Raw genomic sequence first — 13807 nt, 5'->3', positions numbered from 1 at the left:
GCATCCATCGTGCCAGGGGCGGACCTCATGGCGGCTGAGCTGTTCCTTGTGTGAAAGGGGCCGGCAGAAACACGAGGGGCTAGGGTGAGAGGGTGAGAGCCTGCCAGACCAAGGGGCACCCAAGACACACACACACATGCATATACACACACACATACATACACACACACTAAATTATGCAAAAACTGAGACAGACACGCATATTGACGCACACATACACACACACTGGACATGCAAAAACTGAGAGACACACGCCCAGTTGCACACGCACACACACACACGCACTGAGACAGACATTCATGTCCAGACACATACACCCATTCACACTCACACACACACATACAAAAACAGACATACAGATACGCATGTACACACACACACACACATACACATTCACACACACAAACACTGAGATCGACATGCATGTACACAGTCCTCACAAGAGCCCAGGTGCACCTGCCTCCCATAAAGCAGAAACGGTGCAGGTGAAGAGTGTGATGTGCCTTGCGGCCCAGCTCGGGCCTGGTCCTACTTGCCTGTCGTTGTCATGTGTGGCTGCAGGCAGTTTTGCATCACAGCTCTAGACCCTGGAAGTGCAGCAGGAACTCCTGAGGGGGTTTCTCCCCCACACTCTGGAGCAGGGGAGATAAGACCAGAAGTTGCGACACAAAGAGAGAATGATTTATTCTGTGCGAGGCTCTTTATCTATAGCCGAAGCTGCCGTTTTAATACAGATAAATGGCTCTCGAATGATTTGTGTTATTGTGTTTCCTTCTCCAGCCCCCCGTCCCCTCCCCGCACAGCCCCCAACTCACACGGCAGCCCGCAGCCGCCTCCCAGGCGGTCTCTGCAGACTCATTCACACGGGTCTCTTTCATGTCCTTTTCAGCTCCGTTTCACGTACATATCTCGCAGACATTGGAGATTGGCGGCAACGCAGGAGACTGCCCAACAAAAGCGCTCTGCCGGAAGGGTGAGCAGCAAGTTTAGGCGCTATGTTGAAGATGGGCATTTGCAGAAGTGTTCCCTAGGTCTGTGCAGGGTGTAGGGTTCAGAGGAACAAGGCTCTCTCTTCCTACTCTGCAGATTATTCTGTGGACTCAGGCCCTGGACTCATAAAAAGAAAGGCATCACCTATTGTTAGATTAAAAATGTAATTAAATTATAAACCAAACACAATCTAGTTTAGTCAGGGCTTTAAGTGGGCCGGGTCTCACGGCAAATTTTTGAGGGGGGCCGCAAAACGGGTCCCTATCGGGCTCTACTTTGTGCCCTGGAACAGGCGGTCCGTTTTTTAGGTCAAACCTAGATCAGCGCATGCGCTGCTTGCTCGACTTTTAGTAAGGGGTAAAAAAAAGTGCTAACCACAAGCTTTTCGTGGCCTAAAGCTTACGTGCATGTGCACGTGAACGCGTGCAGCCGCCATCTGCCTTTCTTATCTCATTAAGTCTTCAAGCCGCCATGGCTCATTAAGTGCTTTTGCGCACGAACACAACTCCCTACGCCTCTCTCTGCCGCTGCAGCCCCCATCTATGCATTCCGCGCGGCCAATGCTTGTTGCTTTTGTCGCCAATTCACGCCTCTCTTTTTACCCTCTTATACCCAGCTCTCATCACTCATTTTGCCCTTCACTGTCTCCACCTGTTCCTTCCTCCCCTTTGCCACTCTTCAGTCTGTCAATTTCTTCTCTGTCCTCTCTCCTCGTCCCTTCCTATCGCAGCCGCTCTCCTGTACTCGTTTTGCTTTGCCTCCCAACTCCTTCTCCTCTTCCTCCACCCCTCTTCAACATTCCTTCTCAGTGTGAAGCTGTCATTTAACCCCTAAACCATTCCTCTTTTCTGTTCCTCCTTTCCTCCTTCTCTCTCCATCTTCCCACTCGCACCGCTTTCTTTTCCTGCGCTCACTTTTCTCACCTTTCTTTGGTTTCCTCTCAGACACCCGCCTCTTCTCCCAAATTCGTTGTATTTATTTATTTATTAACTGGACTCCGTTGGCCTTATGCCGGAGTTTACTACCTCCCATCCTGTCCCTCCCCCGCCCGCCCCACTGCCCCGCAGCACTCCCACGAGGAGCCGCGACTGGTTGCTGGTAGCCAAACAGAGCACTTGGGGGAGGGTCTAACTCCCACGGGAGGGGGAGTGCTGAAGGGAAATAAAGCTTCCTGGGCCAAGCAGATTCCCTATTTCTATCTCATGAGACTCTCGCAGACCCAACTGCCAAAATATACAATTCTTTTTTACCTTCAATTTCTAAAATACTACTGAACGGATTTACACTAAACCACAAAAAGCACAATCTGTGCATGAAGATCTAATTTCCTGCCAAATTTGGTGTTATTCCTTTTAGCAGTGTTTGTTGTAGCCTTGTCTAAAGAAGTCTATGGGAAATGCCTGGAGATTCTGTGAGACCGGCCTCGTGGCGTGGGCCCTCCCGACCAGCAAGCCACCCTACAACCGCACCTGATCCCCGATGTCACAGACTTCCGGCCACCATGGCCCCACAACCCGATGGCCCGCCGGGGCCCCAGCAACACCCAAGACCCTACCACGCATGCCCGGCCGAGAGAGCGAGAAGCCCCCAAGCCAGACCAGGAGGCACCGTCCCTGTCACATCTCTGGTCTCCTCCCCAAGGAGGGTTTCGATCGGCCGCCAGGCTCCCGGTGAGCGGGCGCCTCGCCTGCTGGGCGTCTGGAGTCCCTCACGGACCCACCTGAACAGATCAAAGGGCTGAGCGACAGGAAATCCCGACACACCGCCCCAGGCACCAAGACCCCTCTCGGCGAGGACTCCGGACTTCAAAGAGGAGGGGGAGTATAACAAGGGGTGCTGAAGGACGGGAGGCAGAGAAGACTTGGTCCTACGAGAGCCCTGCTGACCTGGTCGCGGCTCCATCGACCCCTGTACCGAAGAACGCTACCCGAACTCTGAACCATCTGAGCCCTGCTGACGCTGTCGCGGCTCCCCGAACTCTGAACCATCTGAGCCCTGCTGACGCTGTCGCGGCTCCCCGAACTCTGAACCATCTGAGCCCTGCTGACGCTGTCGCGGCTCCCCGAACTCTGAACCATCTGAGCCCTGCTGACGCTGTCGCGGCTCCCCGAACTCTGAACCATCTGAGCGCTGCTGACGCTGTCGCGGCTCCCCGAACTCTGAACCATCTGAGCCCTGCTGACGCTGTCGCGGCTCCCCGACCCCGAAAACACCTGTGCCTGCTGAGTGACTCGCGGCGCTCCCCTCCCGGAGAATCGGCAGAGATTGCCGAAAGAAGCAACATCCCCCAGCTCGAGGATTGAGAGCTGTGCGCACGGTACTCCGCAGAGACACTGAATTCAAGACTGTCCCGCTACCCCCATTCCCCTATTCCGATATCGCCGCCGCTGGTGGCACTGAGTCAACACCTGCATTTCAGATCATAAAGATCCCTTACGTCTACAATAAAGTATATGGTCTTACGAAGAACTACTGTGTGGTGCCCCTCTGTCAGATAGTGCAAGCTCAGTGTGTGCGAACCTAGGTACGAGACCCTTCCAGGAAGGGCCTCCCCGCCTTGCTCAGCCTAACTCGGGGAGAGGTGGTTCAAAGGGTGGTCAGGACCGAATTCCGAAGCCCCCCGGAGAACGCCTTTCCAACATTTGGTGGCAGACGACGGGATCCGAGCCGACACCTAGAGATCGTGCATTAAACGGCTGACGCACTACCGACAAGAGATGGAAGGAGAAACCTCCCTAGGTGCCGCAGGTACCAACACAAGCCCGACATTCCGAGAGGACCAGTTGGAATATTATACGCACCGAGAATTAAAACAATTCTGCAAAGACCTTGGAATCGCTACCACCGTATTAAGCACGAAAGAAGATTTCCAGGGAGCATTGAAGACCTGGGTCGAGGCAGGAGCTTCCCTGGCCCAAACAGAAGGAGAGCCGCCGAACGAAACACGAAGCGTCCCGGTAAGGAGCGGCACCCCAGAAGGGGGCCTATCCCCAGAGGAGCTAGCGGACCGAGAAAGGGGCCGCAACCACGAACTAGAACTAGCAAAACTGAAAATCGAGGGAGAGCTAAAACTGGCCGAGAAAAAGTTGGCGGTAGAACAATTACGCCTACAAGGAGAACTTGAGGAAATGAAACACCAGAGAGAACACGAAGAAAGAAAACTCCAACTAGAACACGAACGCAGCCTGAAGGAGATCGAGCTCAAGGCTAAAAGTGAGGAGTCCAGACCCTCGGGAAATCCACCACCCTCCTCCACCATGGAACCCAAGGTCCACATCCCCAAGGATGTGGTGAAGGAATATTACAAGAACGACGACATCCAGCAATGGTTCAAGGCCTACGAAGTTGCCATGACCTCCCACCGAGTTCCACAGAAAGACTGGGGGGCTGGTTTGTGGGGCCGGTTCCTGAGCGAGGGGAGAGATACCCTGCTGGACCTGCCCTCCATGGTACTGAACTCCTACAGTCACATGAAAGAGGCCCTAGTAGCCAGCTATGGGCTCACCCCCGAAATGTACCGGCAACAATTTCGAGACTGCAAAAAGATACCCGGTACCACGTGGGTAGAGTACGTGAACTTTTACAGCCGGGCCTTGGACAGGTGGATCAAGGGCAGCAAGGTCTCCACCTTCGAGGAGCTGTTCGACCTGATCGCGTGGGAACACTTGTCCGCCAATTGCTTTGTGGAGTTCCGCCAGCACCTCCTAGACAGCAAGCTCACTGACCAGCGAAAACTGGCCGTCGAAGCTGACCGATGGGTGAACACCCGGGCCTCCCGGGGTCCTGTGGGACACTACGGTCGCTACAGTCAGGGACACCCCCGCCAGAGGGGCGGAGGGAACCAAGGCCGACCGAGACAATTCCCGGGGGGCTCCCAGCACAGTCCCCCAGAGGCCAACCTCCGCACTTTCCAGCCCCACCGCCAGCCAGCACCGGGCCACCGGGGAGGTCGGGACCCCGAGTCAAGATCACCTGTTTCCGCTGCCAACAGACCGGACACTATGCCAGTGACCCCCAGTGTCCCATGTACCAACGACCCGCAACGACAACCCTTCCGGCTTGACAAATGGCCTCCGTGGCCCTATGAGAAGAGATGGAAGACTCCGAAGAGTGGGAACCGGCCACCATGGCCCTGGTCTCCCTAGGGGACCACGAAATGGTCCCCGGAACACCCCTACCCGCCAACACGAAGAAGTACCGACAGCAGGTGACGGTCAATGGTCACCGCGTCGAGGGCCTCCGCGACACCGGGGCGAGTGTCACGGCGGTCCACTGCCACCTGGTCTCCGAAGACCAGATCCTGCGCGACGCCTACTGTCCAGTCATATCTTCGGACAATTCCGAGAGCCTATGCTGGATGGCCCTGGTACCCTTCGAATGGGGGGGAGTCGCCGGTAGATTGAGGGTGGCAGTCCGAACCTCCCAACCCATAGACTGCCTCCTGGGCAACGACCTCGAGAGTTCCCCGTGTGGACAAGTGGAACGAAGAGCCCATCTAGAGATGATGGGCTTACCCGAATGGGTATGCGCCACCACGCGCTTCATGACTGCCCGATTGCCTTCCTCCGAGGGAGTTGAGGCCATGCCGCTGAACACAGTTTCCGTCCCCGAGGTCCGGGACGCGCTACCAGAGCCCGTCGGCCCTCTTCCGGAAGAAGAAACCGTTCCCGATGACAGGTCAGTGCATCCCGATCCCGAGCCCCTGACCGAGCTCGGGGACCTGCCCGAGATGGCCCAGTGGCACTGCGAGGGAGATCCCTCCCGAGAAGAATTCTGCCAGGAACAAGCCACCTGCCCTTCCCTCATTGGACCCTGACAGCAGGCCGAAGCCCAGGCAGCCGGCGACCAGTCCGGAACCCACTGGATATATTGGGAAAACGGCCTCCTGTACAGCGAACAGAAGTCGGCCGAGCTGGAATCGGCCTGAGTACTGGTGGTACCCCTGCGCTTCCGAAGTCTCCTCCTGGGCCTAGCCCATGATGTACCCCTGGCAGGACACTTAGGCCAAGACAAGACCTACCAGCGACTAGTTACCCACTTCTATTGGCCCAAGATGCGAGCGAATGTGGAGACCCACTGCAAGTCATGCCTCACGTGCCAGGCCAGCGGAAAGAGTGGGGGGAAGCGCAAGGCTCCGCTACAACCCTTCCCCGTTGTCAGTACCCCTTTTGAGCGGGTGGGAATCGACATCGTGGGACCCCTGGATCCCTAGACTGCCCAGGGCCACCGATTCATCCGCGTCCTGGTGGACCATGCCACCCGCTACCCCGAGGCCATTCCCCTCCGCACCATGATGGCCCCCGTGGTAGGCCGGGCCTTGATGGGGATCTTCTCCCGCGTGGGGTTCCCTCGCAAAGTCGGGAGTGATCGTGGCACGAACTTTATCTCCAAATACATGAGGTCCCTATGGCAGCAGTGCGGGGTATCATACAAGTTCACTACCCCATACCACCCCCAAGGGAATGGCCTAGTCGAGTGATTTAACAGGACCCTGAAGGGGATGATCATGGGCCTCGAAGAACCCCTACGCCGGAGATGGGACGTCCTCCTCCCTTGCCTCCTGTTCGCCTACCGAGAGGTTCCCCAAAAATCTCTGGGGTTCAGCCCGTTCGAATTACTGTACGGACACCCCGTCCGGGGGCCCCTGAGCCTGGTCAAGGAGGGCTGGGAAACGACTCTCCGGGGGACCCCTCCTGACGTGTTCCGCTATATCCTGGCGCTTCGCAACCAGACCCGGAAATTCCGAGAACTAGCCGAGGCAAACCTCGAGGCTAGCCAAGAAGAGATGAAGCGCTGGTATGACCAGAATGCCACGCTGGTCGAGTTTCAGCCGGGTCAACAGGTCTGGGTCATGGCCCCGGTGAAACCCTGCGCCCTCCAAGACAAATGGACTGGTCCCTTCAAGGTGGTCGAGCGGAAGAGTCAAGTCACATATCTAGTCGATGTGCAGCCCCCGCGGAAACCCCTCCGGGTCCTCCACGTGATCCACCTCAAACCCCACTTTGTGAGGACGGAGTTGAGTTTGCTCCTGGCAACCAACGATGGGACTGAAGAAGACACCGAGCCCCTTCCGGACCCCCTGTGCGCTAAAGAGACCGATGGCTCCGTAGAAGGGGTGAGACTATCAACCTCCCTCACCCCCCAACAGTCCGAAGACTTTCGCCGGCTACTAAGACAATTCACCGACCTCTTCTCCCTAACCCCTAGGGTCACCGACTGGTGTGTCCATGACGTAGACATCGGCGACAGCCCGCCCGTGAGACACCGCGCCTACCGGGTCCCTGATCGGGTCCGCACCTGCATCCAGACCGAAGTAACCAAGATGTTGGCCCTCGGGGTGATTGAACCCTCCGACAGCCCCTGGGCCAGCCCGGTAGTACTGGTCCTGAAAGCGGCCGCCCCTGGTGCCACTCCCGAGCTGAGATTTTGTGTGGACTACCGGGGACTCAACGCGGTCACCCGAGTGGACGCTCACCCTATCCCCCGCGCAGACGAGCTCATCGACCGCCTCGGGCCGCTCGCTACCTCAGCACCTTCGACCTCACCTGCGGATACTGGCAGATTGCGCTCACTGAGGGAGCCAAGGAGCGCTCCGCCTTCTCCACCCCGGATGGGCACTACCGCTTCAAAGTGATGCCGTTTGCAATGAAGAATGCCCCGGCCACCTTCCAGCGGCTGGTGAACAGGGTCCTGGCCGGACTAGAGGGGTTCAGCGCAGCGTACCTAGACGACATAGCAGTATTCAGCTCCCAATGGACCGAACACCTCCAGCACCTCCCGCAAGTACTGCTGGCCCTGCGCCAGGCCGGCCTAACCATCAAAGCCAGCAAATGTCAAATTGGACAAGGCTCAGTGATCTATCTGGGGCACCAGGTGGGAAGCGGGCAGGTCGCCCCCTCCAGCCGAAGATCGACGCCATCTTGTCCTGGGAACCCCCAACGACCCAAACGGAAGTCCGGGCCTTCCTGGGCCTCACCGGTTACTACCGGAGGTTTATTAAGAATTATGGCAGCATCGCAGGCCCCCTCACAGAGTTAACCTCCAAAAAGCACCCGAAGAAAATACAATGGACCCCCCCGTGCCAAGAAGCGTTCGACGCCTTGAAAGCCACTATATGTACTGCTCCGGTACTCAAAGCCCCCGACTACTCTCAGGAGTTTGTGGTCCAGACCGACGCCTCACAACACGGCATTGGGGCAGTTCTCTACCAGTTCAACGACAAAGGCATAGATCAGCCCATAGCCTTCATCAGCCGAAGGTTGCTACCTCGAGAACAGCGGTGGAGCACCATTGAAAGAGAGACCTTCGCAGTAGTCTGGGCCCTCAAAAAGCTACGGCCCTACTTGTTCGGAACCCATTTCCGAGTTCAAACGGATCATCGACCCTTGAGGTGGCTGATGCAAATGAGAGGAGAAAACCCCAAGCTGCTACGATGGTCAATCTCCCTCCAGGGGATGGACTTCACTGTGGCGCATCGCCCCGGGACTGACCACGCCAACGCGGACGGCCTGTCCCGATTCTTCCGCTTCAGCGAGGAGAACCCCCAAGTGGATGGGTAGTTCTCCCCGCCTTTCAGCTGGGGGGGGGCACGTGTGAGACCGGCCTCGTGGCGTGGGCCCTCCCGACCAGCAAGCCACCCTACAACCGCACCTGATCCCCGATGTCACAGACTTCCGGCCACCATGGCCCCACAACCCGATGGCCGGCCGGGGCCCCAGCAACACCCAAGACCCTACCACGCATGCCCGGCCGAGAGAGCGAGAAGCCCCCAAGCCAGACCAGGAGGCACCGTCCCTGTCACACCTCTGGTCTCCTCCCCAAGGAGGGTTTCGATCGGCCACCAGGCTCCCGGTGAGCGGGCGCCTCGCCTGCTGGGCGTATGGAGTCCCTCACGGACCCACCTGAACAGATCAAAGGGCCGAGCGACAGGAAATCCCGACACACCGCCCCAGGCACCAAGACCCCTCTCGGCGAGGACTCCGGACTTCAAAGAGGAGGGGGAGTATAACAAGGGGTGCTGAAGGACGGGAGGCAGAGAAGACTTGGTCCTACGAGAGCCCTGCTGACCTGGTCGCGGCTCCATCGACCCCTGTACCGAAGAACGCTACCCGAACTCTGAACCATCTGAGCCCTGCTGACGCTGTCGCGGCTCCCCGAACTCTGAACCGTCTGAGCCCTGCTGACGCTGTCGCGGCTCCCCGAACTCTGAACCATCTGAGTCCTGCTGACGCTGTCGCGGCTCCCCGAACTCTGAACCATCTGAGCCCTGCTGAGGCTGTCGCGGCTCCCCGAACTCTGAACCATCTGAGCCCAGCTGACGCTGTCGCGGCTCCCCGAACTCCGAACCATCTGAGCCCTGCTGACGCTGTCGCGGCTCCCCGACCCCGAAAACACCTGTGCCTGCTGAGTGACTCGCGGCGCTCCCCTCCCGGAGAATCGGCAGAGATTGCCGAGAGAAGCAACATCCCCCAGCTCGAGGATTGAGAGCTGTGCGCAGGGTACTCCGCAGAGACACTGAATTCAAGACTGTCCTGCTACCCCCATTCCCCTATTCCGATATCGCCGCCGCTTGTGGCACTGAGTCAACACCTGCATTTTGGATCATAAAGATCCCTTACGTCTACAATAAAGTATACGGTCTTACGAAGAACTACTGTGTGGTGCCCCTCTGTCAGATAGTGCAAGCTCAGTGTGTGCGAACCTAGGTACGAGACCCTTCCAGGAAGGGCCTCCCCGCCTTGCTCGGCCTAACTCGGGGAGAGGTGGGTCAAAGGGTGGTCAGGACCGAATTCCGAAGCCCCCCGGAGAACGCCTTTCCAACAGATTCGCATTTTCATAGCTCCCCTTTTTTCACGGCTCCCACTTGAAGGATCACCCCAGAACTTCCCAGGAAGGAGCTGAGGTGGATGAACCTTTTTTTTGAACGTTTTCTGAAGATTTGTCAAACAGGGCTATAGTTATCAGCAAACCAAAAAATACTCTTTTTATGCAAAAATAGACCTAATTATAACTACCTACTGGCGACTGCCACTAGGCAATATATATAAATTATGTATATAATGTTTTGCATTTATAAAAAAATATATATTTTATGCTGGTTAATACTAATAAGTGTGCATATTCACAATTCACAATGTAAGTAAATATGTATAAATATAATATATTAATATATAATGTTAATGTGTTCATCCATTATAAAAGGTAGATAGATAGATAGATAGATAGATAGATAGATAGATAGATAGACAGACAGACAGACAGACAGACAGACAGACAGACAGACAGACAGACAGACAGACAGACAGACAGACAGACAGACAGATAGATAGATAGATAGATAGATAGATAGATAGATAGATAGATAGATAGATAGATAGATAGATAGATAGATAGATAGATAGATAGATAGATAGATAGATAGATAGATAGATAAAATAGCAGCAATGATTGTGCTCACATGTGCCCTGTGGTGCACAAAGGGCATTTTATTTAGGAGTGTGGTACTATGTTCAGCTAAGAGGTTTTCTAGTGTTAGTGTTTGCCACCCACATAACCACATGCACTTTTCACATCAGAGAGTGCTTGCAGTTGCGTTAAGTGTCTTTGTGCCAAAAGGAGTGGGCATGTCACATAATTTGCCAGGATTTATCGATACACTATTGTCGCAGGTAGGGGGGGGGGGGTTGTGCGGGCATCAGGGTCCAGAGTTATCAAAACTTCACTCAGCGCAGGGCAGCAAGACAACTTGCTGTGCTGCGTCAAAGGGAGAGGGCAGGAATGTGACATATTTATCAAGCAATGTCGCATTCCTGCTTTCTCCCTGCGCTGGCACACTGAGTGCTGCCTAGAGCCAATGCAGGCATCCTTGCGCCATGGGGCAAGTGTGCCACATTAGGGTCCCCTCAATTGTTTTGTGCAGGAAGGGGCACCACCATGCATGGGGGAAGTGCATGAGGGAAAAGAGGAGGAAGGTTTGGGGTTATCCAGACCTAGGGGGTTTGGGCTGTCAGTGTAGTGCAGGATAAGCAGAATGCGGTTGATGAAGTTGGCAAACCTTAGAGGGTGAGAGAGACAGGAGGCAGCAATGAGGCAGAGTATAGTAACCTGGAGGTGGAGAGAAGAGGTGGGGGTGAAACTAGAACGGGTAAAGAAGTAAGGGAGCAGGAGTTTGTTGAGCGGGGACAAGAGGTGTGGTGGGTGAGGCACTGAAAGGTTTGGTTAAATCATTTAGTTCTACTATACTTTTGGTTTTAGTCTTTGCTTCCATACAAGTGGGGTGACTATTCACCTTATTATCCCTCTTTGCTCCTCTCAACTCATCTTTATTTTCCATTTCGACCTCTCCCCTTTTAATCTCTTGTTTGGCTATCTACCCTTCTTCTGTGTTTTCCTTTTCTCTTTTAGTGAGGACGTCCCTTTACACTCCCCTTTTTACACTTTACTCGACCACCACTGCTGCTTTCTGCTCTATTCTCCCATTCCAGTGTATTTTCTATTTTACCTTGAATTTATCTTTTCTATACGTACTTCCTTTTTTCCATATTCTTATCCCTTGCTATGTATTTACTTTCTTACTAATCGCATTTTCAAAGCATGTGGCACAAGCTACAAGTAATTTGACCCAAGCGATTGCATCCAGCCAAGATAAACCAGCCCTTTGTAACTTTCAAAAGCCTAAATTGGAATTTGGTGTTTTGGGACATATTATTTGCATGCTTGTGGTGGCTAAGATTGTTATGATCATGAGGGATTTGGTGCTGTTGATAATGGCAAGCTTGGATCCACTGGTAGTGGTGGAGTTCTGATAAAATTGACCAGGGAGTCTTGAAGTGGGGTGTGAGTTGATTGAAAACTCATGGTTTTGTGTATCAAGTTTAAGGTGATGTTGTGTCATCCAGGAGTGATTTTCTCCTAGGGTCATGGACAGATGTTATCGACCAGCAACAGAGGAGGCTTTCGGATAAAGACGAATAGCATTAAAATATTTATGGTAAAGAAAGCTTGGTCAAGAGCGTAGGTCACCACGCGGTTCAAAGTAAAGGATGCAGATCATGGAACAAGGATGGACCCTTGGGGGACACCCAGAAGGAGCCAGCAAACTTTATTTGCTGCTCTTGTCTTGTTAGGTAGGTGGAGAACCAATACTGGATTCAAATACATGCGATCATGAACAGTATGTGATGATCAATCATCTTTAACTTGCCGTGTTCTATACTGTTGAGATCACAGTTATTACGTATTTCACATGTTGTGGGATCAACAATTCACCACAATTTATCACAACTTCTTTTTGTTTTTTGTTTTTCTTCATCATAAGTTTGGTTTTTTCTAGTGGTGTTTTTCTCAAGCATGAAGCATTATAAAGGTTTTTTGGACAAGCAAATTGAGATATTTTCCAAAATGACTCACAATGTGATGTGCTCATAATTGGTTGGTTGAGGTGTATAGTGCATCCCACTCTTTGCGACTAGTCAATGTCTGTCAACGTTCCTGTGTCTCCCCATTTACATCATGATATTAAAAGTGATGAAATGATGGAGGTCTAGTGTTGCAGGGATTCTGCGAAATCACATATGCTTGGGACCATAGAACCTTTGTAGACCGAGACTGAGTCCTCCTACTACCTTAGTACCCATGAGCCCAGGACCGGCTAGTTATAGCGTCTCACTTGCCCTCCCACTCACTCACAAAGGAACAAGAGATTAAACACCCCAGAACACAACACTCCCGACCCTCTCAGGATTCGCGGTGACAGGACAAACACTTTCTCTCTGACAGCCGCACTTGTCCACAATAAGATCTAACAGAGACACGAGAAAAGTTTAAAATATTTATTTTAGCTATCGTGTTCTAGTATGCAGTATACATGCCACAATAAGTAAGAAAATGCCTAACACAAATACGGTCAGCATAGCAAGTAATCCATAAATCATAAAAGGAGCCGTCATGGTATTAGACAGGGTAAACTAACTCCCCTCCTCTTCTACAGAAGCAAGGTGAGTATATATCAGAAGATCTCTGGGTGTTTGCAGCGGAACCCGTACCTTAGCATGCACAGAAGTTCTACATCCCAGGTGTAGTCGCAATCTCCTCTCTGAAAATCTCTCTACAAGTGTGTCCTGCATGTCTGTGCATACCTAGATGAGCAAGAGTAGGTGTTCCCACACAACAGCTGCATTCATGTGTTTTGTCTAGGTGAACAGCATGACCAGAACAGAATAAAAAGGGGCATTGTTGCTTGACCTTGTCTACAGTGAAAACGCAAAAAACAATGGCAGGGTCTGTCTGAAAGTACATCGTGGCACAAAGCAAAATACGTTTGTATAGTAACGTGTGCAAAGCAGAGAACAGCCTGCAATGTGCTCATGCTAAGATAGGGAAAACGACAATGGGTCTGCACGGGAAATATGACACTAGCACTTGAAAAACCCATACACCAGCCAATGAGTGTGCAATAGTGAGTGTGAAATTATCCATTTATTATTAGTGGTTAAAAATACGGAATGAGTTGTTTGAATGAAATTGTTTATATTCGTCTGAATTACATGTGTTAGTACCAAACTATGTTGTGGACACTGGTGCATGCCACAATTACATCCAATGAAGACCCATTGATAAACTCAAATTGAATTGTCTTGGTGCTTGCAATGCCCATCTCTGGTGCTCCCCTATACGACCCCAGACTCTATGGTAGATAATCCACTTGACAGCATCCAATATTGCCGAAATAGAGTTTGATTTGGATCTTGGCGGATCTGGTCCCGTCGTCACTTTTTTGACAGTTTCATCGCCCGCCTACTTGGAGGTCCACCACTCT

This window comes from Triturus cristatus, chromosome 4_2, assembly GCF_964204655.1.
Source record: "Triturus cristatus chromosome 4_2, aTriCri1.1, whole genome shotgun sequence".
Classification (NCBI taxonomy): Eukaryota; Metazoa; Chordata; class Amphibia; order Caudata; family Salamandridae; genus Triturus; species Triturus cristatus.
The sequence above is the reverse complement of the archived record's forward strand: the minus strand, read 5'-3'. Positions refer to the sequence as shown.